We start from the raw sequence: 24,239 nt of genomic DNA, 5'->3' as shown, positions 1-24,239 counted from the left end.
TGGGCCAGCTACTTGGCTCTCTGAAGTGATTTACACCCATATCAAAACACTGTTAGATGATGAAATATGGAGAAGGACATTGCATATAGTGGTGGATCTGTAGCTGACCACAGATTCATGGGCAGAAGTCCATCAAGGCCAATACCTGCACAAGCCTGTCCTGCTGCAGATGATCCTGCTTCTGCCAGCTGTCCAGCCCGCTGCTCTCTCCCCATTCCTGGATGCTGCTGCTCCCCATCTCCCTCTCAGAAGCCAGCTGTTGCTTAGAGATGCCCAGAGTCAATGGATTTCAGGCATACTTTTTTGCAGCTGAGTTATACACAGCGCGTGCAGAAGCTGCAGTTAAAGAGACTGTCAGCAAAGACAGTGCTAAGTATTTTATATATATATATATATATATTCTTTTTAATGGACTTCACCCACTATGCTGAAGGTGAGATTAGGAATTACCCTTTCTGGGACATCATACTAGTACTAGCTGAAATTTAACCAGCCCAAGAGGTTTGGGAAAGTGTTCATGTGCTAGAAGCACTATCGTGACTGAAAATCTGACATCACTGAAACTGAATTGGTACTGTGTTTCTACATAAAACATTTCTTAAATGAGCATCTGATAGAATGTATTCCTTTACAGTTGCTGACTTTCCCAATCACTGGATACTGCCAGTATATTACATACCAGCAGGGAAATGACTTTTTTTTTTCAGAATACTTAAGTGAATTATGCTTTCTAAATTATAGCAAAAATCTGTAAATACATTGCTTTTTGTCTAAATTCCACTGGATTTAAAAATTGGATGGTGTATATAAAAATTTTCACTTAAAGACTTTGGAAATAACATTCTATTGCACATTTATATCTATATTTTTATAGCAAATTACTCAAAACAATATACATCTCTCTTGCTAGGAGGGCCGTGCATCACTAACTACTTTTGACATTTCATTGACATCTTACAAGTGCCTAAAAATGTCAGGAAAGATCCTCATCTGGTGCTGATGTTAACTTTGTAAAAGACAATAGAGCCATAGAGACTATTGGTTTACTAGAGGCAGCTCTGACTGGCAGCAAGAGGAGCATCGGCTTCATCTTATGGCACTTACCAGTGCCTTTAAGGAGCAAGCGTTGGCTAAAACCCCAAGCCAACGGCTGCCCCCAGCAGCAGGGGAAGCCATGTTTCCTCGTAGGCAGGCACTAGCTGTGTTAGTGACACAGTGTGAGTTAGAAATTGAAATGACATTCGAGGTTAAGACCTGGTGCCTGATGGACACATCACTGGAGATGACCAAGTGACCTCTGCTTGGCAAGGTGCTCTGTCAGCTGGGCTGCAATGACACTGTGCCTCTGCTGAGCCTGTCCTCACTGCAAAGCAAAGCACTGCAAATGGAACCACCAGGAACAACCCACTCAGAAGTTTGAGCATTTTTATCATGGCCTATATTCCTTAAATGCTTTGGGGAAAAGAAATCCCTTGTCTGAATTCTTGGATCACTTTAGCTAAAAATTAATTAACTTAGATGTCTCTCAGGTATTTTCTGTCTCTCAGGTTCTTATTTCAGTTTAGTTAAAACTCCACTTAAGTCATTTAAGTGAAATAATTTCCTTTAAAAAAAAAATGATCAGAAAGAATGCACCAGTTCTCCGTGGGTCAGGCTTCTGCTTCTTCTGCATTCTCCACTCTTGCTTCACTGCTGTTTGCAAGAAGGGATAATTACCATTAGCAAACCACTACATGATGTTTGGTATTTTAATTACCCTATTAGTCAGACCTGGCCAGAAGAAATCTTCAGAACTACTGTTTACTGAAGAGCCTGGTTACACCAGTGATCACAACATGGCTACTGCTAGAGTTAGCAACGATCAATGACAAACGTTGGAGGAAGTGTCTTAAGTTAACTGTATCTCCCATTTAGCTAACACGTTTTGCATTACTGTGAAAAAAAAAAATGCATAACTAGTATTATACTTCAAGAGAAAAACTTTTCTCTAGTAAATGAAGGCAGGAATAATTCCTTACAGTATCAGACAATAGTAGCAGCGCCCTGGTATTATCTCCTAGTTATATTCAGTTAACATGGAAGGTTAAACCTTGTATATCAACAATATTAGCTCTGAAAAGGACGATTTGTTTTTTAAGAACATTCCAGTCTGCAAACACTTTTTCCAGTGAAAACTGAACAATTACAATAAGACTCTGTTTTGGTAAGAAAATAGGAAATGATGCTAAACAAAAGGGAATGTTTATTTAGAAATTCCAAGGCCATTAATTTATATTAAGAAACTGTTTGTGCTCAGAGACTAATCAAAAGGTGATGTGAATCATTGATCACAAAAGGATTTTATAGATAAGAAACAAGTGCGGTGCTGGATGATTGTATTATATATTAACAACTTTCATGAGCAGCTTTTGCTGATTCATTTGGCAGGAAGTGAGCTGCCAAGAGATTTCTAGGGAAGGAACAATCAACAATATTTTCATATAAAATAACCTCCAGTTACTGTATTGTTCTCACAACATTTGATAATGAATGCTTTCCTGTTTAAGAAAAAAACTATAAATCACAAAAACAAAGGCAGATCTGGTTTAGTGTTACATGGCTAAAAATACACACGCAGCCTGGCAAAGTAAGAGGAGGGTCCGATCGATTCAGAAATTGTAAAGCAGGTAAATGCCCCCTGTGAAATCACTGCACAGCTGGAAATTAATGGTACAGTAACTGCTATTCTTTTTGGAGGAAAAAAGTCTGTCCCATTATCTACCTTCTCATTAGGAAGCTCACTGGACACAGCATGGCTGGGATTTACTCTGGAAAGCAGGGCTTGGTTTCCGTACAGGACAGCAGGATCTCTGTGCACACCAGAGCTGACCCCTGGGAGGGGGGCTTGTAGCACATAGGGAGGCTGTTATAAAGGACAGGGAAGCCCAATGGTTTGAATATTACGTTCTAGCAAGTCCACAGAGGTCAACGTGCTGAGTCCAAAAGTCCCGTGCAATCCAGCCCATGCAAAGGAGGTTTTGCTCATGATGCCAGCAGTAGTCACTTGGCTTTCGTAAACTCTTTCATAGCTACCACCAATGCAAACAGACAAAAAAAATGCCTATAATGAATCTTAGTATCTTAATTATAGCTTGATGTGTGGTGGACTGATCCAGGAAGCAGCTGTAACTCAGTTCCCCCCCAAAAACACACAGGAGCGTGTGGTGAAGAAGAGAGGATGGGGGAGAGAGTGCGTGTGCCAAGGAGCCCAGTAGGGTACAAGATGCTGCAGTATCTAACAGGTGGTCAGTCTCCCCTGCTTTCACAGGGGACTCTTTAAAGGGAAAAAACATGTAGAAACCAAACTAGTCTTTAGAGCTAATTTTGGTTTTAAGTCACTGGGCTGAGTTAAAAAAAAAAAAGCAGATGTGCTTGTTGTACATTCTGCTCTTGCTGGATACCAATTAGATGTTATTCATGACCATTTGTATCTAGCAGACTTCCATGCTATTAGATTTTCTACAGTACTTGTGCTTAAATGCATAGTAACTAAACAGGGAAATATGGGAAATATTTAGGAAGCAATCCTTATCAGAGAGAGTAGTAAATATTTACAAAAATTAAGAAAGAAAAAAATAAATTCCAAACTAGCAACCATAGGTTTTGATTTGGCACAACAGCGTGGCAGGGTTTTGGAGCAGCATTTTTTTTTTTTTTTCATTATAAAACACATAGCTCTTCTCTAACTCAGGAAACAGTTATAAGGCAATATGAAAATACAGTATTGGAAAGGAAAATTGCTACAGTATTGCAAAGGAAAAGTGCCATGAAATACAGAATTCCACCAATTTTACAACAAAGGACCACCTGAGAAAGTATTGATAAAATTCTGTCATTTGAATTTATTTTTAAAATTCCAAGGAAAACATTTTAAGATTAATTTTACAGCATCTTGAAATGTTGTGATAGGCCAGCAAAGTTAATTAAAATAACCAGATCCTAAAATCAAGATATAGATCATGTGATTAACGTAAATATAGGCTTCAGAAAAAGGTTTAAAGCACCAGACAGTCATGTCAAATAAATACACTCTCACCTCTGCCAGTTGATCTCATCATGAGAACGCAGACATCACATCTCTCAGTAAAAGTACATTGTAAGATTTTGGCTGTCCTGATAACATAGCTCATCTAAATGACAGATTAACCAGCGTGAAGCTACAGTCTGCCTAACCAGCACTACAAGAATAATGAGCTTGACTAATTAATCATGGCAAAAAACAGACAGTGGGAGCCCCAGAAATTCCTGACTTAAGAATCAATTGTTAATAACAAAATACTCGAATCCATTCACATGTAAATACTGTGACTTACCATGACACTGAGGACACCTATAAAGAAATAAAATATACAATACTGCAGAGCAACAAATTACATTCAACATTGTAAACAGATTTTGATAACTGAAAAACTATGATTTTAAGTCCAAATGATTATTTAAATTTTATTTTCCCCTTTATATAGATCTCAGAAAATATGTATTCAGTGGAATTAATTAATGACAAATACACAGATATAACAACTCCTTGTCTCCATTTACCCGGGAAAGATGAAAAAGATTTGTGGGCCGTGCTAAGAGTGAAAGCAAAGCATTTGTCAACTCAGGCATTACATTAGACAGTAAGAGGAACATATTGAAAACGTTGGTAGGCATCAATTCCTCCATTCATTAGCTACAGATATGTGTATAAAACAAACCAATAAAAGAAACTTGCAAGATGTAATCCATGGAAAAATAAGATAATAATACACTTTCAGCAGTACTGGACAAATTCACGTTTGCACTGCACACAGTGACAGTAAAGAAATCAGAAGGTAAGTAATTATCTGACTTAGAATAGATAATTAAGATTACTTATATTTTCTCACCTATTACTTCATCACTAGTGGAAAATACAGTTCCACAATCAGGACATTTTTGTTTGTTTTTTTTAAAAAGTTGAAGTGAAATAAATAGCGATTCTATATGTATGGTATATTCATGTATTTTAATGTATATCATAATTTTAGGTAGTTATATATATTTATATTTATTATATATTTTTATATATTATATTTATTTTATTTATTATATTATTTATTTTATTTATATATTTATATTATATATTTTATATAATTATTATATATTTATATATTTTTATATATATATAACTATTAACAGGCATTAGAGAAAAGTTTAACTGTGGTGGGTGTCACTTTCTAAAACAAACCTTGACTTGCTTCATAGATTTCAAGTAAAGGAGAAATGTGTCTTCCATAATTAATTTTCTTAGTGAGTAGCAATGCCTGGAGATGCTGCCCCATGAAGGGGAAAAAAAAAATACTTTTACATTGGCCATTGCCTGCCACCCCTCTCCCCCATCTACATAAGCTTTACATTTATGGTTCCCTTTTTCTCCCAAGGGCCATGTGTTTTTTTCAGAGGTTATGAACCCAAATGGGTAAATTTTGTCAACTGAAACTTCTCCTGCAACATCCCCCCTTCTTCTTAAAAACCTTAGGGGAAAATTTGCTCACTAGACATACAAAATAATTAGGGCTTCAGATTTTTTACCTTTTCTTTTAAAAACAACAACAACAAAAAAAACTCTTTGATTACAAATTTGCTTTCAAAAGGCACACAGGTGTTTTCCTTGCCCTGTACAAACCACTGGCAGCATGCAGCCCACCACAGACTGCTGCCCAGGCACCATGGGAAGGAAAACCACCCCAGAGCTGCTGCAGCCTTAACTCTGAATTTCCCTGGTTTTGTGTGTTTAAGTCAGACACTTAATGATTTTTTAAATGTAGGTTTTGAGTTTGAATAGTACTTTAAGTACTAAACTGTCTCCTTAGTGTTTGGAGGGGATTAAGTTCAGAGTTCATTGTGTTGTCTGTCATTTTAAAAAGATTAGATAGTTTAGTTCGGCTCCTACCGGCAATGTGAAAGTCTCCGTATTTATTGACTGTCTGGAGTCATTATCAAAGCTCCCAAAACCAATCGACACCTTGTAAACAAAAATCCCATTATTTTAGTGATCCTGATAAGATTTACATGGTATCTACATTTTTGTTATGATTGATTGAAAAGTTAGAGATATTGTTAGTGTAACAGGTTTTGTGACAAATGATTACAAATTCAATTAACAAATTAAGCTTTACACTGATTTGGAAAACTCAAATGAATGTGACTTTTCCTGGCCTATATCAGATGCAACTTGTAGTTTTGGGTTTGGATCAGAAAAATTCTGAGAAATGCTTCAAATTTTCTTCCAGGAACAAGATCCTCTAAAAGGAAGGAAATTATGTTCTACACTTGGGAATTTTCTTGTGACTATTCATGAACTAAGAAAAAATATTGTGTGAAGGAGCTTGAAGTACTAAAATAGTACATTATAGGCATGTAGTAGGAAAGCTGCATGCCACTAGACTACTGTTACATAGTTTTTAACTTGTATGAACTGCTTGTTTTTCAAATAACTTAGAAATAAGTTAAATTAGAGGCCCAAAATTCAGAGGCATTCTCAAGAAACGACTGAAGTGTTTTGATTGGTTTTAAGAAGCAACAAAGCCAAATGACAGGGCTGTCAACTGAACAATCCACGTTTGTAACTATTACCCCGATAAGCAGTCCTGCTGACAGCGTCCCAAGACTAGCATTCGCAAGACAGAAATTATAAATACAGCAGTGTATTTCTGAAATAGGATGATGTATTTCATTTAATTATTTAAAAGGAGGTCCACTATTGAATTATAAAGTATAACTGACAAGCTGAGCAAGTTCAATTTAATTTTTGAATTTTGGCATCTTTTTTATAACCACTGTCATGGAAATGTTTTCTTTTTTTTTTTTAAACCATGATCCAGAAAGGAAGCAAGTTAAAGTCCTTCAAGGGAAGTGAGGCTTTTCTTAGACTTGATGTACTAGCTGGTTAAGAAAAAAACATCTGAATACACAGCTCATGTTGAACACGTCATGTAGGGTCCTGACATAGACTGGTTTTAAGAAGAAACAGTTCCTGTTAGATTTCAACTCTCATTGTGCAACAAGTCATTTTCTATGGTGATCCTTTTAGTGAACTTCTGTTTGCTGACATTTGCTAAATACTTGCTACTGCAGATGTTAATCAAATTGTGTTAATAAATCAGTTTGTTAAAACCTTGCATGTTTGACAGTGCAAAGGTATCCTGTAATCAATGACAAAAGAATCAATAGAAACACAAGAAAACATTACCACTGTGGGACGATATTGATTTTTGTCTTAGAAACACTTACTTAGCTCCTGAACCAAATAATTAAAATCAATGGAAAGTCTCCCATTGACTTCACTGGGTTTGGGGTCAGATTTCTAGACTGATAATTCTTGATGCAGGTACTGTTTCTCAAGTTTGTAGGCATAGAGCAGAACGAGGTCCTGATCCTAATTGACAATTTCCAGACATGCCTGTGATGCAAATAATAGTAAGCACCCCTCCTGGGGAGGGTTACTACATTTTTATCCTCACAAACATTCATTCACCTGGAACTGTATCCCAAGGATAATTTTAGTATAGATTTCTCTCAGTAATTGTTATTCCACTGCATGTTTTCTTAGGAAATACAGATTAGAAGGTAGCTTGTGTATCTTGGTTCTTCAAACTGAAATCCTCCCCTATTTGTTTGTATTTTAACACAATGCTTTAAGTAGTGCCCTTTCCCATTAGAATAATTTCTCAAAGAATTTATAACCTTCAAGGTAAAAGTCTGTGTAATGGGATTATAACCATAACAACTACTCAATAGCAGCATTAAAGGCACTTCAGTTACATTTACTTTCCCAGTGCTTGAATTTATTGCTACACTGTAAAGTCTCTATTCAGAAAAAAAATACATTTAGCTCAATTTATAGAGCTTACTTTGCCTGAGAGGGGTTAGAACTAAAATGATTTGAGATAGAATCAAAGAATTCCATCTTTTTAATGAGTCTGTTAAAGGCAGGAGCACCTAATACAAATATTTAACTCTGTTGTTGAACACTACTGACGAAGTCATCAAGAAGAAATTTATAGGGAGCTCTAAAGTCACTTGACAATGATTTTCTTGGGTTATGACTTCTCAAATTGCTGTTTATTGCCAATAGCACTACATTTCAACATAAATAGGATTCATGGGATTAGTGCACTGTCCTGGTAAAGATGTTTAATCTTCACTTTGAATGAGCTATGGTAATTGAACCCCTTTCTTTTTGTGTAAGGGGTGCCTTTAAACAAGGTTAGCTATTTTTATACACACTAATGAATCACCAGCTCAAAAATCTTTTTGGTCAGATGCCAGGCTTGTCTTGTTACTAGCTGTTCTCAGTAAATATAATGCATGAAGTGAAGGGGGGGAAGTGGTGAAGACAAAAGGATATTGCTACTTAATGTTCTAATAAGAAAGAAGACATTAACCAGTACTGCTTAAAATACTTCAGCATCAATTGGATTAAAATGTGTAAAGAAAAAAAAAATCCCTTGGCCCCTAAGTAACTAGTTCAAATCCGGCCAGTTTAGTGTTTAAACTGCCACTTGCACTTTTTTATTATTAGGTTGATCAACTATTTTTGTGAATGGACTGAAACACAGCAACCTTCGCAGGGAGTTGGAGACAGGATTACCTTTAAGGTCTGGGATGAGTTCAACTCTTCTGAAACTCTTTTCAAGAAGAGTTGAAGAAAGCTTATGCTTCACAATGTGATGTGCTTTGTCAGAGCCCAAATAATCCCTAATCTTCCAGGAAAATTACTGACCCAGCTTCCCTGCTTGTTACTTCATCATTCCTACTGGTTCCAAGATGACAAGCATTTTAAAATCACTTTAAATAGTTCAGTACAACACACTGCTTCTTACGATTAGAATCTCTTAAAGCCCCATGCCACAGGTCACAGATGTCAACATCTTTGGAATGGGCTCGGGAGCACTTTTGCTGTGCCTTTCACTTCTCTTTCCTTGGCTCCAGGGGTCATTGCAGCACCGTTTGCAGGCCAATTTCCCGAGAAGATGAGCACACCACACCTCACAGCACAACCTATCCTTTAGGTAAGTATGCCTTTTGGGAGGGGAGAGGGAGGAGGGAATTAAAGAGGCAAATGATACCGGGTTAACGTTTGCTGGTTTCAGCTACTGAATTCTGGAACCTTATTTTTGTACATTTTAGTTACTTCACAGTCAGAGTACAGTGACATCTTTTTCTCTAAGACATCAGAGGCTACACCTATACACCTGGCTACACCCAGCAGGGCTAGGACCTTTTCTGGAGCTATGTGGGCAAATGGCACAGCACAGCTCCTGTCCACATGGCCAGACAAACCCCTGTTGTGTAACAGGATGGGAACCAGCTGGTGGCCTCTGCTATGCCCTGAGATATGCCCAGGCATTGCAATGCGGATAGCTGGTTGTTACAGGCAAATCACTAGAAGAGGGATGACAGCCAATAAAACAAAGCAGACATAGCTGCAATGTGCCCTCTCCCTGGTTTTGTCCGTACAGATGCAGCTAGACAGATGTCCGTCCCTGGGTGCTGTGGTCTGCTTGGAGACCCAACTGCACCTGAGATGGCAGCATGACCACTGTCCCCCATGAGAACAAAGTTTTCAAAGGAGCTGAAAGCCATAGAAACCTACTGACACGTACCATTTCCCAAAGGGCAATGCAGGGAGGATTTGCTGAGGATGCACCCTCACAACCCTTTGCCCTAACTATCCTACCAGGTCAAGAGCTTTCACAAGGTCCCAGCACAAAGTAGTGGGGCTCTCCTCCCTCAAAAACACTGCAGAGTCCAGTCATGCAAAAGTTTTTCCCAATGATATTTAAAATTCCCTCATCGCAGAGAGAGAAGCCTGTGAGGCAGGCAGCGGGAAAGTGGAGCAGCAGTGGCAGCACAGCTCCCTGCTCTCCTGCTGGAGAAGCCAGGCCTCCACAGTGGCCACCACTGCGCATCCATCCCCAGGCCTGGGCAGGGGGTGACTCAGGAAAGAGCCTGGGAATTGCGTGGTTCTTCCTGTTGGGTCTCTTCCTAGAAGTTCTCATTTTGTACATGAGGACAAGTTCTTGTTTTCCGTATTGAGAAAAAAAAATGAATTTTTGGTCACTTCTGATTTCTATCATGAGGAACAATGATGTAATGCCTTCTGATTTTTTGTGACTGCCAGTAAGCTGCTGAACAACTTTTGGATGCCTTTAGAAGTGTGCCTTCTCACTTCTAATGTTCTCTAAAGTTAACATGCAAATTCATAAACATTAAGACACCAAATAGATATAAAAGCATTCATTGTTCCTTCCTTCTTTTGGGAAATGATCTCATTTGCTTCTCCCTTATTCAAATTTACAAATTTCAAGACAGTAAAATTCACATTTGTAAGCCAATGGTCTAATTTGGTTCATTCTTTTTAATGTTAATTCTTAAGTTTCTCAGGAAGGCAACATGGAAGCTCTTCATGAAATTCTGAAATGCCTGGTTAGGGAAGTAGAAAAGTCATATTTCTGATCTTCACTCCCCCTATGATCTCTTGTGACAACTCCACCTATATTAGGCTGCAGCTACAATCTTCTCTGTCAAAACCATGTAGCAACTTTTCTGAAAACTGGTGAATGAGTGCTAAAATTCATCCAAAGCATTTCACAAATACAGAAATAATCTCTAGAGAAAAATATTCAGATTTCATTAGTAATATATCTGATAGCCAGTACCACTCCTTACCTACTTAAAGTCTTTTTTTTTTGCATAACAATCCTTACAAAAATAACTAGAAGCCTACCTAGTTTTATGACAGCTGAATCAGTGATATGCTAGCAATGATTGATGCAACCATGAAGTCATGACTACAGATTCCAGTTTTTTCAGGATAACTCTTTCCCCCTATATGCCACAGTACATAGAATCTCAATTTGCAAACTCCAAAAACAGAAGTACACATTTTCAAATGCATTAAAGCAACTGTTGTTAAGAAAGAATCTGTTCAACTTTCCACAGGTTAGAAGGAGTGGATTTTAGCAACCAGGTTAGGGTATGTACATGGATCAGACCACTTTTAGACAAGACCAGAACTATTCCACTCTGCTAAAGTCCCTTACAGGTAAGGTAGGTGCTTATTTTAGTTAAACAACTTCACTATCATACTTCAGCACAGGTGTGCAAGGGGACACAGCTGGTATCTCATTCCTGGAGGGAGAAAGAGTCCTATACTGAATATAATGAAGCATAACAAAAAACAATTAGACCTTTCAGGCTGGTACACTTAACATCTTCTTTCTGCTAAGGGCATGGTAAAGCAGACCTGATGAGATATTCCCCATTGAATTTGCTTGTTAATTTAAGAGTCAATCTAGTCAATCACTCATTGACAAGTATCAAGAATTCAGAGATGGAGATAATTATTTATCTCTACCTGCGGCATTTATGCAGTTAACCAAGGCTAACCCATTCACCTAGTCACTCATATTTAAAGTGCTGAGAGGTAAGAGGTCACTAGACACTCCCAATTCCTAGAGGTCTAGACAGGCTGTAAAGAAAGGAGTGTATAGGCTTTTAGAGAGTCAGAAGCATCCTACTTACAAGCTAGAAGTACAGAGACCTACTCCAATGTGAGAACACTCCCTATCTTCCACCCCAAAACCAAACCAACCAACCAGCCTTCTACCTCAATCCCTCAAAACAGCTCTAAAAGATTTTGAAACCACGGTTAAGGTGAAGAACTTGTGTGCTACCAACAGAAACTCTTTTTTAAGATAAAAAAAAATGTTTTCACACATCAGATTTTACACAATCATACAGGGCATAGATATCCTTTTTTATATTAGTCCTTAAGAACAGAACTGGCCAATATAATCAAAATACATAGTTCACCAAGTGAAGACTTAAAGACATGAATTTACTCTGATAAGGATTACTATCAAGTTCTGTAAAACCAAGCAGCTAAATTTGAACTACTTAAAGCTGTTCTATGTTCAGTATTGAATCTGGTTTTAGAAATATATCCACTAGTTAATCCAGTGCAGATATTCTGACAACTGTGCCTAGATAATACATCTTATCGCACCCAACAACAGCTTGCATGTTTTCAAAAGCCTTGTGTCAATTAAATACAATGTCATAACAACACAGTAACCGGTTACCATACCTGCCTTTGGCAAACATTCTTTTAAGAACTATAAATGTGCCAAGCACTGTAAGCATCTTCTTACTCCAACTTCTTTACTTACTCAGCTGCCAGATTTCATAGAAATTCCAAAGCAGCCAGAAACAATTGCAGTTCCTAGTTTCTGCTTATATAATAAAAAAATACATTTTTAATGTCCAAACATCTTTAAGTTCAAAGTAATTAATCATTGATTCTTAAAACATATTGTAATGAAAACGTCTTCGAGTTCAACTTCAGATGCTCTTCCTTGTTGTACATGGTCTTTTTGAAGACCACTTAATATAAAAGAACTGAGTATCATGGAAAAAAAATAAAAGTAGAATAGCAAAGTATCTGTATCACCATAATGTATTTACACAGGTATGTAGTTATGATTCAAAAGACAACTTGTGTAATAACAAAGAAAAATGACTGCCTTTCAGTGAGTACAAAGTTACTTAAGAACGAGCTGTCATTTGCTTAAGAATAATTTTAAAAGACTAAAGTTCTGTTAAGCACAATCAATAAGCCAATATATAAACAAACTGCAATATAAATGATACTTAGTGAAGTTTTCACTTTTTTAAACTGGCATATGACAGCTGCTCAGGCAGCTGTGATGAATTTTCTCCTGTGAATCCAATTACTTGCAAAGCTTTCTTTTACAGAGTGTTTTGTTGACTACTATGCTGCAAATAGCTTTATTTGTATGGTTTCCATCTCTAACAGCAAGTATGCCAAATACAGGATTGAATGTTTTATTTTGTGTGCTTATTTAGCCCCTTCAAAAATTTGACTCCTGAAATCTTGCAATATATTCAAAGTGCCAAGTGATGAAAAGGGATAATGTGTTCTGAACTTTTTATCCATACTTACTATCTGTAACAGGCACCACAGGACTTGATGTAGCCTTAATGCAATGCATGATGAGGGTTCTTGTAACATCAAGGAATCATCAACACCTGGCCTTACTTACTTTGCTCATTTTCATACATAAAGGGTCTAAAGAGGAAAAATCCTTCCTTAAAACTGGCAAGTGAATTGATTGACCATTCCCTAGCCTAACAAGCATAATCTTCAGATTGTTACCTGGAGTTGATTAGACCTGTGGCTGCCCTTCAGATAGAGTCATAATCCATCTCTCAAATACACCTTGCTGTTGTGCATCTGGTAATAACAGCTCTGTACGTGGTGAAGAATCGGAGTGGGTCACCAGCAACTGAACATGTGAGATGCTAAGCCGATTCACAGGGTCAGGATCTCTAAGTTTGGAGTCAAATCCTTCCTTCCCTGCTCAAATACAGAGCCAGATGTATGATATATAATCACACTACCCAGTAAGTCATACTGCTAAATAAAAGCACAACAATGTTTATTGCACAAAATTTGCTAACCTGTAGGTCTCAAAGGGAAAAACACTATAATAGTATGAATGTCTTAATGAAAATAGTAAACCTTCAGTAACTCCTTGTGAAAGCACCATTGAAGATGGACTATTCCACACATCACTTTCCCCGTTAGCAGGTCAAGAGTGACACACCCAGTGCTGTTGAGGACTGGGACAATTATATGTATCGAGAAACAAACAAGATAGCTTGTTCTCCAGCAGGTTAAAAGAAGATATTGATTTGGAAAACAAAAACAAATCCTGCATTTATTTAAACATGACAGCTTTTTGTTGTTACTCTGAAAGAGGCTGTGTTCACAAATTACTCAAATGATCACCATACCTTCTGAGCATCACAGAACCATGAACGAACTTACTGCTACCCTCTTGAGTAAGGAAATATCAACTGTTTCACAGGTGGAATATTGAAGCATACACTTATTAAATAGTTTATCCAAAGTTAAAGTAGAAACGAGTGGTAAAGTAGAAAATTGAATACAGATTTCCCAAATCCAAGCTCAGAAGCTTCAACACAGTAACACCCATCCTTTGCAGAAATGAGCGCCTCTGGTTTATTTCTGGTACTTCCAGGTTCTGATGGGGCTGGAAGTATTCCAACAAAAAAAGGAAGCAGAGAAGAGTTAAAAAAAATTAAACAAATGCAAGCCTAACCAGACTTCTTTACAGCCTCAACCTTGGTTTAAATTGAGGACAAGTATCTATAATAATTTTTTCAAAGGAAATCAAAATTTGCTTAAAAATGTGTGATGTGATCTGAATTTCCTTTAAATTATGCAAGTTAATAACTATACCTAAAAATAGAAAGGAGAAAGCAATTTTAGAAGTCAGACACTTACAGGTTCAATCTTACTGCTAAACATAGTTTTATGAAGAACTTATTGCCCAAGAATTTAGATTGGCTGACCAGGACACAAGTTTCCTGGCCCTTCCCTAAACTGGACCAAGGATCGACAATGGAAGAAAATAAGTTGCTTTTCTTGATAGCATTATTTGTCTTTTGGTTTGACATTCTCTGAACTGACTAACTGCCAGGTCAGACAACCACTGCTCCTAGTGCAAGAAAAGGGGCATGAAACTATGGCAGGGAACAAAGAGTGGGACTGTACTTTTCAGCAACAGATACCTGTCACAGCAAAGATATTCTAATGCCAAACCGCATTAAATGAGGAAAATTTGGACACAGATTTTTATTTTTTTTTTTGAGGAAGAAGGATCTCTCTCCTTTGCTTATACTTGCCTGGAGAAGTTTTCCAGACTGGTATCATCACGGCTGTGGGACTAGTATCAACACGGTTGTGTTCTTCTGAGCAGCTAAAATGTCTATGGAATAGAGAAACTCATCTCTGACAGAATCATTAATGCAAATCAGACACAAAAAGAGTGAGATTGTGGTTCCCCTATTAGACTATCTAGTAGACTATCAGCTATGTTCATCCTTCAAAAAAATAAAAAACCAGTAATAACTTGAAGAAAGACTGTGTGCAGTGTTTTGTAACATGGAGCCCTGCATTTCCAATCAGGTACAAGACCCCCTAAAAACAGGTTTACCACCTATTGAAACCACAGCCAAAAGTTTACACACTTTGTATAGAAGCTTGTCTGCATCCTACAGTGTAATTGCTTCACCTTCCTAAGGCAACAATTTGCCAAGTTAGGTGTTGTTTTTCAGTTTAGCACCAGGCTCCCAACAAGATGAAAACAGCTTGTGGTAAATATAATAGCTGGCAGCCTGAACAATAGCTATTAGGACAACAGCCTAAATCCTGTGGTGTCTCTGGAAAATGTGTGAACGGTCTTGCTAGTCTGCTGATAAGAAGTTTAAATTAACATGCATTAGCATCCCTGGGAGTCCTAGAGCAACCCCAAGCCAAGAAACTGTTGAACTGGTGGTTCTTCAGCCTGGTTGATTTTAGCTGGATTTATGCAAAACTTTAAAGGTGACACCATGTTACATGTTTTCCTTAGCTGGGACACAACGTGTGTGTGTGAGGGGTGGGGGTCTGGGAAAGAGAAAAAAATGGACAGAAATAATTCTATTTAAAAGTCTCACCTTAATTGGAAAAGTGAATCTTTTAATTCAAATGATAAGAATTTTCATGCTCCCTGGAGTCCATAAGCCACAGACTGTCAAGGGAGGTGGACCCATCAAACATCTCCAGTGGCACATACGGTACCATCACCTACTTGAACATCTAAAATTTTGTGCATATATACTATTAATTGCTGTCGACAAGAACAACATCTATAGTTACAAACAGCAAGAAAATATCAACCCTATCTAGACACTAACTGCTAACACCCCATTTTCACCAACCGCCCTTCCCAAAAAGGCAGTTGAGTACATTTTTAGGGTGGTGTGAGGTTCCACAAAGCAGAACTATGCAAAACTTCCAGTTTTTACAGAGCAAATACGTACATGTGAAATGCTATATGGCTGATTAGTATCTATCAACTTGATTCAGAGCACTGATTATCTATATTGACTAACAAAAGCCAGTTTCCCACCACCACCACAGTGAAAACAGAATCATTCTTCCTAATGTAACAGCACGCATTTACTTACTGCAAAATACTGTTCTTTTCAAAGTTTGGAGCAGCATGACAGTTTTTGAGGTAGATTCCCAACTTTCACTTTTGGTATATAATCAAACTGAAAGAGAAAGGGAAGAAAATTCAGCTTCTTTAATAAGTTCAGAGATTTCTTGTTTTCCAGCTGACAGCAACAGTTTGTTCACAAACAAGCTCTGAAAAACGTTCAAAAATATAACACAGAGCAGTATGTCCTATACCTTCCAAAATTTTCCTTAGCTCTAATGAGTAACTGGTAGGGCCTATACAACCTCTCCTGTGGAAAATGTGGTGGGAGGCAGGAACTGACAAGCAGGAAGGCACAACAAAATGCCTCTCAGGGTTTCCTTGGCATACCAAGGCAGGCTGGAAAACAGTGGAATAAGAACTGGATTATTTCATCTCTCTGAAGGACTGACAGGAAGGGTTCTGCCAGAAGCTCCAGTCATCCATCCCTACAGGTTTGGCCTCAGGGGCCCCTTCCTTCAGAACGAGGGCTCTGCTCAGGTCACAACACTGACTGGCTGCCCCAGCAGTTGTTTGATGGGATTTGGAGTAATCACTTAATCTTGTTCATTGGCCCATACAGCAGTTAAAATAATGAGGAAAAAAAATACAAGCACTTTCTGGCCATGTTCTATTAGTAACACGTTATTTCACAAGGAGACAACAAGAGAGTAGACATTTTACTGCTGAATAACTTTTTTTTTTAATAGTACTAGCAGATTTTAGTAAACAGAGAACGTGTTACATCATGGATTTGAGGGTGGATACTGGCATAAACTTCGTATTCTCAGCTTTGCGTCAGTCACGTGGTTAAAACATGCACCAGAAGCACGTGGGAAGGTGCAGAAACACACCCAAAGCTGCAGCTTCCCTGACTGGCAAGCGGGTCTCGGGCTCTGCAATGGACAGACATTTGTCAGCCACCATGAAACCAGCTTGTCTTGAATAAAAGGGCCAATACAGTTAAGTTAGATACTGCGTGGGGCGTGGAAGAGGGTGGTATTGAAAACCAGAGTCAGAACAGAGGAGAAGTATTACTGCACAGTTTGAATAGGCTTCCTGTGGCTGCCCACGAAGACTAACATCTGGCGATGCAGCCTGTTATACTGAAGAGGGAACTCCTTTATCAGGGTTACAGAAAATAGAAACCACCACAAAGGTAGGAGAGCAGGTTCATAAGCCCTAGCCAACATCTTACAAGAACTGCTGGTCTTACTTGTTACAGTCTTGGACACCGTACCTTAAGCTTATTTAACACATTATTGTCTAGATAACTATCTATCATTTCAGATTTGCTCAAACAGCTACCAGCCTAAAGCATAGGGATTCAAATTTTTAGTGTGTTTTTGTAACGCAAGCAGGCATCACAGTAGTTTACACCAAGTGAATCCCAGTTGGGTTTGGTTTTTGTTTTTTTGATTGTACGAGTAATGTTTTGTTTTTCATCACGGTTTACATAGTAAAAACAGGCAAACCATGTCACTTTTTAAAAGGTGATAAATTTAAAAACAAGAAGTGAAACTGTGCAGATACCTGAAACTACACCAATTCTGCTAGCTTTGCTACACTACCAACAGAAATAGTTCTGTCCTGTTTAGATAGACTTTGTTTTGCTACATGACTGCATATGCAGCGAAGTGATATCAAGTCCTGAGGGTCCACTCCTTTGATGAGTTAAGCACACAAAGGCCCACATTTTGATGCAATCTGATATCATATATTTAAGTCCTAGACAAACTGCAACTGTGAGGAAGTGATAAACAGAACTTCCTGCACAAAGCTGCCTGAGATAACACTTTCCATGGACTGGAAAAAAAGAGACATGATTGCTACAGAACTAAAAGGGAACTGTTCTGCTCTTAATAAATAACCCTTTCTTTTTCACGTGGCTATTGCAAAAGTCTAAGCACAAGTGACTAAGATTCAGTAAGCAGTAAAGCGGTGCTACTCACATATTTCTGAAATGATTCTTTGAGGAACTACAGCAAATTCTTTGCTCTTCGGAGATGTATGCTCCTGAAGTCTTTTATGCTGCAGCTGAAGAAATGCAACTCATAAACCTTCCAGCTAGCAGTGGTTTTACTTCCATTTTTAAAGGAAATTCTAAAGAAATTTAAACACAAAATATTTAGTCAAATGGAAGAATAAGCAGTAATTGTTTAAAGAATAAGACTACATGGCCTCCAATGAGGGAAAAATCCTATAGAAAACATGACTAGTTCCTTCTCATGGAATTTCCTTTCAATTTTTCATCAGCCTCAGCTCAAAATATATTACATTTCTTGGACTTTAAGTTATTTTGAGATTACTTGGTGAATATTTGAGAAGTTAAATTTTCCTCCCTGTAGAACTTGTGGGGAAAGTGAGTTTCAAATGTAAGTACTTTACATGCACCAAAAGCCTTCTTGAATTAGAATTCAGCATATTTTTAAATATTATAATGTTTCTCTATACATAAGCTGACTGACAAAATAAACCATGGAAGTTACAGGTGCACAGCACATGCAATTTTTAAACATCAATAATTCATAAGAGAAAAAAGAGTAGCACTTGCAAAATACACTTGCTCATTGACAAAAAAAAAAAAGGCAAATCACTGAAGCCTTGGAGAGATTCCACCGGGACTTCTACAATGGCTCACCTACTACGTAGACTTTAACCTCATGCAGTGGGGTTCTTGAACTAGCCCTGATTCTGCATCCTTGTTCTGAGAGACCAGAAGGCCTCCAGGCTCATGACATTTCAACCTGATTTGGTATAAAGAAAGAGTCTTTGTGAACTTTTCTCTTGGAACCATGACTCTTCCTCTCACGTTTTGTTCTGTGCATGTCTTGCTGTATTTTCATCTTACATTCTTTTTGAAAAACACAGACAGTATAACCAGTCAGGAGAGAAGCAATTGCAGTACATTAAAAAGCAATCAAATGCTACCGATTGTTGAAGAGTTCTAAAACTTCTGCTTCTGTTGCAAATTTATGAAGTAATAGGGGAAACATAATGACAGATTAAACGAACATAACAGCTCTGTGGTTATATTCTCAAAGATTTGCCCTGCATTGTGTTTCTTAACACATATAGAGCCCTAACATCAACATTTCTTCCGGTCCCTTTGGACCCCACATATTGCAGATCAGACCTAAACATGACTGTGAACCATGCAGTGAGCTTAGGATCAGGGCTGTGTTGAAGACGTCATTAGCATGTCTGTGCTGAGCCCAGGGCAAACCAAGCCAGAGCTACAAAGCACTCTGATTTAGTCTGTGAAATACAAATTTAAAACAAATAAAAAATAATAATAATGAAAAAAAGAAGCCAAACCTCTTTTTAGCAGTCTTTTAATTGGATCCTTTCACAAGCCTGGGTTAGAGCCCAGCCACAGCAGCAATCTGTGTGCAAGGCAGGAAGGAGGAGAATCAGATTTGTCTCTGAAGAAATTGTAAGTGAAAACACAGCCCAGAGATTGCTGATGACTATGCAGTCAGAGTAACTTATTGCAGAAAATACCAGGCCTGAAACTGTGGTCTTTCACATGCACGATAGATTCACCATAGTAGGAGATTATTATTTTTCTGGTTAGTCTCTTTGCACTTGAGCAAAGCACCAAGTGCTATGGATTACTATGGGCTTCTTATGCTTTGAGAGAAAATAACTGCTATGGTGACAGCAAAAGGTAGGGAAAAGAGCTTTAAATGAATGAGAAAATAAATACATTTTGCCAATTTTGTCCTACTTCCATTGTTTCTACAATACCTTGTGAAGTCAGAGATGATCAGCTGTAAAGTAATTCAAAATTGATTGCTTTCCCTTTGACTTAATACATTTGCTAATTTTACTTTGAGCACTTGTACATTCTCACCCCTTAGAGTGATTCTTCCTGCAGATAAACTAATGTAATCAGTTAGATACTGATGAGTTAGCAATTTGTATTTTTCAGCTGTAAGTTACTCAATAACAATTACTTCACAAATGCATGGGCTACCTCTTCATTTGGGAATTATGGTAGAAGATTATTGAAAAAACATTTTTATAATAATCAGAACAAGCTTCAGTCTCATTACAGTAAATATTGCTTTCAAGATAATTTAATACAACATTTGAGTGACTAGTTTATAGTTACTAAGATAGCTCAGTGATAGGCAGCTTAGAAAAAACTAGAATAGGTAGTAGACCAAACTCAAAGTAGCAAATGCTCTCAGTCTCCTCCTCCTCCTTTACCATGAATACAATTTAAATTCTTCACAGTGGCAGTAATCTCATAATGGGCTTGAGCTCTTTATCTTTATGAATGAATTATTGATTTTTCAATTGCAAAAACAAGCCTACAAAGCAGACACTTGTGACTATACAAAGTGCTCATCTGATGTGATTCAGTGGACAGAGAAGCCTTGTGCGTCAGCAACTGATTCTTAAAACAAATAAAATGTCACTTAAATAGTGTAAAAAAAACAAAAAGCTATTTGTTTTTTTTTTTTAACATTGTAAATGGGACACGGTGCCAACTTTGCTCTGCACAACAAGCCTCAAGAAGCTTCTCCTGGGAATGTTTACATTGTGTTTCTATCCAGGCCTCATACTTGCTTTGAGTTGTGACAACAGTTTGACCATTTTCATGTTAAAAGCTTCCTGCCTTTGTCGTGAAAGGAGCTTTTCATCAATATCTGTAGACAACAGTCAAAACAGGAATTTGTGAATACTGCTGCAAACTTCACGAAGGTCCTACCTGTAAATTCTTGTGCCCCAGTACCACCCCTACATCCCCCCCCATCCACATCCTCAGCATGTTCTGGTACCCTATATCCTACAAAGAGGGAAACAAGAAGGCAATGGGGCCCAAATCCCAGTACTGCTACCCACCTGGGAAGAGGCAGGAGCCAAGCAAGAGGTACTGCACAAGTCTGAATGTGACAGGCCAAAGAGAGACAAGGAGGAGAGTGCAAAGAGGGACCTGAGGTGGAAGGACAGGTGCAGAAGGGCTCTGCTACGAATTATCTCTGAAACTCCTGTCTCATACCGCTGGCCATTTTGGTCAGCATTCATAGTTAGGAAGGTTTTTCCTTTGGATATAGCCTGACTGAGAATTTTAGAATGAACTGTGAGATCTGTCACACTGATCTTAATTGCACATTTCAGAGCCCTAGAGAATGTGGAAGAAATGCTAATAATACAAAGCCAGCTATGCTATCAGCTACAGAAGGTTTTCATGTATTAAATCTTTTGGAAAATATTATTTGTTTTCTGTTCCAATATGTAGAGTAAGAATTTCTACAAGGGTGCTCAGGTCCTATTATAGTGTGAAAAATAACCAGTACAAAACATTTTAAAGAGGTTTTTAACATACATAAATACATCCACATACATGTCTATGTATCTGTATGGGAAATTAATATATATGTGTACGAGTTTCTCCACATCTGAGATTTTTTTTTAAATATATTTAACATGAACTATTTTCACCACTGACTCCCAAGTCAAATAAATTATTTCTGTCAAAGGAACTTGAAATATGTTATCTTCTACCTATAAAAAATTCTACCTAAAGATGAGACTATGCATAAGACTGAAACAATAACTGATCAAGCAGAAGTCAGAATGTCTTTCCCTGGGAGAATTTGTTGTCTCAAAAATTCAACGCAACAAAAAGAAATCAGAAAGGATGATTCGCATTTTAGATTGTTTTAGTTGAGTAACGAATAGACTGAACTTCCTTTTTTTTTGGAGCCTAGTCAAATAACGATTATGCAAAGTGTACAATTCTAAACAGCTAATTAAACAGCAACCCCAAATCTTTACAGCTGAATAAGCTGCTTAAAAAAAAAAAAAAAACAGAAACCCTAACTGTGCCTTATGTATAACTTGTTAAAGAAAGCTGTGATCAGCTACTCTAGTGATTCATCTCTCCACCCATTTTACCTGTGCAAATAACTAGCATCTATAGGATTCAGTGTATTTTTATATCAGAGCACTTTCCATCTGAAGCTCCCAGGGGAGATACTCTATTTCCTAAAGCAAACCATCAAGAAAATAAAAGAATAATGCTAACAACTGTGGTACAACCTGGGTCTCCAGTATCTTCAGGATGAAAGCTTAACCTGATTACATCATACCAAAGAAAGACGAAAATCTTACCCTTTTCCAAATGTCATTTTAAAATAACCTTCAAGTTGAGTGTACTTTCTTCTTATCAGATATGTACAGAAACAAGAATAAAAAAAAATACAAAAATAAGTTTGAGAAAGATTCACGTACTTTGATAGCTACAAAGTAAAAGACAGTTTTTTAAACATTGTCCTTGAAGTAAACTAGTCACCTGGAATCATGCAGTTTTAGAAGAGCTACTCAGCGCAGTTGAAAAGCATTCTCCAAGACCAATTCATTTGTCTACAATTCATAAGCAGAGATTTTGATAGCGTTACTACAGACTTGCTCTGGTACAACCGAAGCAGCAGCAGGGGTTATTTTAATGACTATTTGAAATGTTCTGGATCCTCTGGACATTGATCTGTCAGGTGTCATTTATTTAAAGTTCAGCAAAAAGCTACCAAGTGTTGCTACAAGAGGCATCTTCTAGTAGTTTTTACTCCCCCCGACCCCACGTTTCCCCCCCAAAACCTGAACTAAATCAGTTCTCATTCAAGCACCACATTAGCCCAGTCACAGAAGGTTAGTCCCTCAACAATGCAATTGAATGCCTTTAGCTGTTCCTTCTACACACTAATGGATGCACTTAACTATGAAAAAACACCCACCATTACCCAGGAACTGTTTTAGCAGGAGTGGCACCCACGATAGTTTTTTTCATCAGACATGGAACCGTTTCTGGCTGATTATTGTAGATAGACGTATTTAGAGTCTAATAGTGAACAAAAGGCAGCAGGCACCACACTTACAAACAGGCACCTAAAGGATACATGTTTTCTGACAAAATGCTTTAAGGGAACTATTTGACACATTTGGAAGAAAAAAACCTTAGGGCTTACTCTTACTTCATTTCATTATGTCCATTAACAACTTGTTTGGATTTGGACACTTTCTTATTAAATCAAGAATACCAATTTCATTTTCAGAAGTTTCTTAACATCAGTGCAATTTTTTATTCACATTTGCATGTGTTTAATGGTGCATTACTTTATGATGCATGTTGCCCACTACTGATGGGTTTTATATTTTTAAAAATCAAAATAAGAAATCATAAAGTAATTCAGTAATAAAAAAGACAGTGTAATGCTTTTCACATTTTATGACAGAAATGTTACTTTGCGTAATGGGAGCTAATATGAGATTTGTACTTTTGCAGCCAGCAATGCTGACTCAAGTACTTAGCATGTATTACCCCTGTTATCTGGGATTGGGGTCCTCAACAGTAGAGAAAACTATGTGAGACATTCTTCAGGCTGTGTTTGACTTACTTTACTATGTCTCCAGGGTGTTAAGTGAAGTCTGTCACTATCCCAGAAAAGTTCTTTAACTCCATGGTTTTCACAAACTTATACATCCCCATTATCTTCCAGTTCACTTGGGAATTACAGAAGACCTCAGCTGAGCCACAGCACTTAATGAGTTTATGCAGAGCACACGGATGAAGTGCCAAGTTTGCTCCTCCCCTGAAAGGCCATTACTCAGGCCTGGATACAAAGATAACCGTGTCAGAGTATAAACTGGGCATATTTCTCTTCTGCTAGCTCAAGCACTTCACCAGAAAAAGATTGACTCTGCAATTTCTGCAAATCATTGTGTCCTGAACATGGTGGGTCACTGATTTTCAGGTAACCCCTAACTTTCATCACAGATAAAAGTTCAGAGTTAAGGCACATGGTTAACTGAAACATTATGAAGTTATGTGCCTCAAAGGGCTCACTGATATTACTTTACCACTACCTGGAGGAGCATTGCTGAAACTTAGGTTTCCCAATAACCTTTAGGCAACATAAATACATGCTGTGACTGAAAGGAGCAGCCCTGCTGCTATTCAGAGGCATGCTCTTGCTGCATTGCTCCTCTGAGCACGAGCAGTCATGAAACCACGTGGCCAGTTAGTTCAGGGAACTTCAGCTGAAAATTAACCTCGAAAATACAAATAAAGCGGTTAGTTTTCACTAGCATGAG

General features: G+C 37.8%; 1 long non-coding RNA gene across 1 annotated transcript; it reads right to left on the bottom strand.

Moving 5' to 3' along the window:
* Window positions 1-14,785: 14,785 nt before the first annotated feature.
* LOC106033501 (uncharacterized) lies at window positions 14,786-18,235 on the bottom strand. The gene is made up of 4 exons (XR_007165313.2): window positions 18,089-18,235; window positions 16,126-16,212; window positions 15,613-15,754; window positions 14,786-14,882 (listed from the first exon to the last, which is right to left on the bottom strand). It is a non-coding gene; the product is annotated as an uncharacterized lncRNA (long non-coding RNA).
* Between the last annotated feature and the right edge of the window lie 6,004 nt (window positions 18,236-24,239).

This window comes from Anser cygnoides, chromosome 7, assembly GCF_040182565.1.
Source record: "Anser cygnoides isolate HZ-2024a breed goose chromosome 7, Taihu_goose_T2T_genome, whole genome shotgun sequence".
Taxonomy (NCBI): domain Eukaryota; kingdom Metazoa; phylum Chordata; class Aves; order Anseriformes; family Anatidae; genus Anser; species Anser cygnoides.
Note: the sequence above shows the minus strand (reverse complement) of the source record. Positions and strands in the feature narration are given on the sequence as shown.